The sequence below is a fragment of the Arachis duranensis genome, chromosome 4, assembly GCF_000817695.3.
Source record: "Arachis duranensis cultivar V14167 chromosome 4, aradu.V14167.gnm2.J7QH, whole genome shotgun sequence".
Lineage (NCBI taxonomy): Eukaryota > Viridiplantae > Streptophyta > Magnoliopsida > Fabales > Fabaceae > Arachis > Arachis duranensis.
Genome location: NC_029775.3, coordinates 114,546,057 through 114,549,746, shown reverse-complemented (window position 1 = coordinate 114,549,746; position 3,690 = coordinate 114,546,057).

Below are 3,690 nucleotides of genomic sequence, written 5' to 3'. Positions count from 1 at the left end.
GTTCCACCATATGTAAACAGGTATCCTGTTTGAGATCTCCCTTTATATGGATAAGATAAGTAGCCAGTATCTGCATAGCCAACTAGTTGTGACTTGGATCTATAGCGATAAAACAATCCCATATCAACCGTCCCATGAAGATATCGAAAGATTTGTTTGATTCTATTCCAATATCTTCTGGTTGAAGAGGAACTATACCTTGCTAATAAATTCATAGCAAATGATATATTGGGTCGTGTATTATTAGCAAGATACATTAGCGCTCCAATGGCACTAAGATATGGTACTTCAGGACCAATGATATCTTCATTCTCTTCTTTAGGACAGAATTGATCCTTTTCCACATTCAAAGATCTTATGATCATTGGGATACTCAAGGGATGTGACTTATCCATATAAAATCTTTTCAAAATCTTTTCTGTGTATGTCGTTTGATGAATAAAGATCCCATTTTTTGTATGCTCGATCTGACAGACCAAGACAAAATTTAGTCTTTCGAAGATCTTTCATCTCAAACTCTTCTTTTAGAGTTTTTATAATTACTGGAATCTCTTCAGGAGTTCCAATGATATTTAAATCATCAACGTACACAGCAATTATAATGAATCCAGATGCAGATTTCTTTATGAAAACACACGGACAAATATCATCATTCTTGAATCCATTTTTGGCCAGATACTCAGTAAGACGATTATACCACATTCGTTCAAATTGCTTTAGACCATATAAAGATCTTTACAATTTAACTGAGTATAATCCCTGTGAATATTCATTGGATGGTTTAGACATCTTTGGTCCTTCAGGGACTTTCATATAGATATCACGATCTAATGAGCCATATAAATAGGTTGTTACAACATCCATTAAATGTATATGTAATTTATGATATGCAGATAAACTGATCAAATAACGCAATGTTATCGCATCCACTACAGGGGAATACGTTTCTTCAAAATCTATACCGGGCCTTTGTGAAAAACCTTGTGCCACAAGTCGGGTTTTATAGTGCACAACTTCATTTTTCTCATTTCGTTTTCTCACAAATACCCATCTGTATCCAATAGGTTTTACATCTTCTCATGTACGGACTACAGGTCCAAAGACTTCATGTTTTGCAAGTGGGTCTAATTCAGCCTTTATGGGTTCTTCCCATTTTGGCCAATCATTTCTTTGTCAACATTTTTCGACTGATCTTGGCTCAAGATCCTTACTTTCATGCATGATATTTAATGCCACATCATATACAAATATTTCATTGACAATTGTCTTATTTCGGTCCCATTTCTCTCCTGTAAAGACATAATTTATCGAGATCTCGTCATTTTCACAATTCTTAGGTACCTGAACGTCTTCTAGCGTTAAAACTATATCAGAATTTTGGATAACTGCAGGTATTTTTACTGTGTCTTTTTCAATATAAATAGTATTTACCTCTTTTCTCTTTTAAGGATTTTTATCTTTGGAACCAACAGGCCTGCCACGCTTCTGGCGTGTATTTGCTTCAGTGGCAATTTGTCCAACTAGGACGTTAATTGGAATTGGGACATTTTTCGCTGGTATATAAGACTTGGTTATCCTCTTTGTATCGAAAAATGCATCAGGCAATTCATTTGCTATTCTTTGCAAATGTATAATCTTTTGAACTTCTAGTTCACATTGCCGTGATCGAGGATCTAAATGCATCAAGGATGATGCATTCTAATTAAGTTCCTTTTCAGGAAGCTTATTCTCTCCCCCCTAATGTTAAAAATTTTGATTCATCAAAATAGCAATCTGCAAACCGGAATTTAACTACATCTCCAGTTTGTATCTCAAGATACCTCACTATAGAGGGAGAATCATATCCAACATATATCCCCAATTTTCTTTGGGGTCCTATTTTGGTGCGATTAGGTGGTGCAATGGGAACATATATCGCACATCCAAATATTCTTAAATGAGAAACATTTGGCTGCTGGCCAAAAGCTAATTGCATAGGAGAGAACTGATGGTAACTCATTGACCTCAAACGAATAAGTGCTGCGGCATGTAAAATAGCATTCCCCCAAACCGAGGTTGGGAGATTTGTTCTCATAAGTAAAGGTCTAGCAATTAATTGGAGGTGTTTAATAAGTAATTCTGCTAACCCATTTTTTGTGTGAATATAAGCTACTGGATGTTCAACACTTATTCTATTAGTCATACAATAAGTATCAAAGGCTTGGAAAGTAAATTCACCAGCATTATCAAGACGAATTACTTTGATTGAATTTTCTAAAAATTGTGCTTTTAATCGAATAATTTGAGCCAGTAATCTCGCAAACGCCAGGTTGCGAGAAGACAATAAGCACACATGTGACCATCTTGAAGATGCGTCTATTAGGACCATAAAATATCTAAAAGATCCACATGGTGGATGAATAGGTCCACATATATCACCTTGAATCCTTTCTAGGAATTCAGGGGACTCAAATCCAATCTTTACTGGTGATTGACTTAAAATTAACTTTCCTTGAGAACATGCAGCACAACAAAATTAACTTCCCTGGAGTTTTCAATAATTCTCCGCATCATGGTTGTTCCCGGATGACTCAATCGGTCGTGCCAAATTATGAATTCATTTGGGCTAGTAAACTTCTGGTTTACAATGGCATGTGATTCAACTGCACTAATCTTGGTATAATATAACCCAGATGAAAGTGAGGGTAATTTTTCTAATATAACTTTCTTATTTGAATCATGAGTTGTGATACATAAATACTCATGATTTCCCTCATTTATTGTTTCAACATGATATCCATTTCGGCGAATATCTTTGAAACTCAACAAGTTTCTTAGAGACTTGGTAGACAATAGTGCATTATTTATTATGAATTTTGTTCCTCCGAAAAATAAAATTATAGTTCTTCTAGAGCCTTCAATCACATTGCCTGAGCCAATAATAGTATTAACATATTCTTCTTTTGGTACAAGATGGATAAAATATATATCACTTTTGAGAATAGTGTGCGAACTTGCACTATCCGCAAGGCATACATCTTCATTATATATCCTTGTCATTTTTTTCAAAAATAAATAATAATAAAATGAGTAGTAATATATGTACAGTCAAATTGAATTCTTGATTGAAATTATTTCTCTAAAAAAATACTGTACATAAAAATAATGTCATATACTAAAATTTTATTTTAAAATTTGACACATTAATATTTCATTATTTATATACATCATATTTGAAACTTAAATACATAGAAAATAAAACTTAACAATAAATTTTTTACTTATTGATTTACATGGGTACTTAATAATCTCACATATTAAACTATTCCATCATTGATCAAATGACCAATATTTCCTTCAGGATCCTCAAAGAAATCAGATACATCATAATGAGTAGTGAAATTTTCAGCATCATTTGAAACAAAATTTGTTTTCTTTCCTTTGTCATCCTTTTTTCAAAGATGCTTGATAAAGATCGACTAGGTGCCTTGGGGTACGACAGGTATGTGACCAATGGCCCTTTCCACCACACCGGAAACACTTATCCTCTGTTGATTTATTTTGCCTAGAATTTCTTTCTTTATCACACTTTTGGTGAGATCCTCTCTTTTGAACATAATTCCTTTCCCTTCCATAATTTTTCTTGTTGCCAAAACTTTGCCATTTACCTATTCTAGGGTAATGATTTGCCGCATTTACTTTAGGAAATGG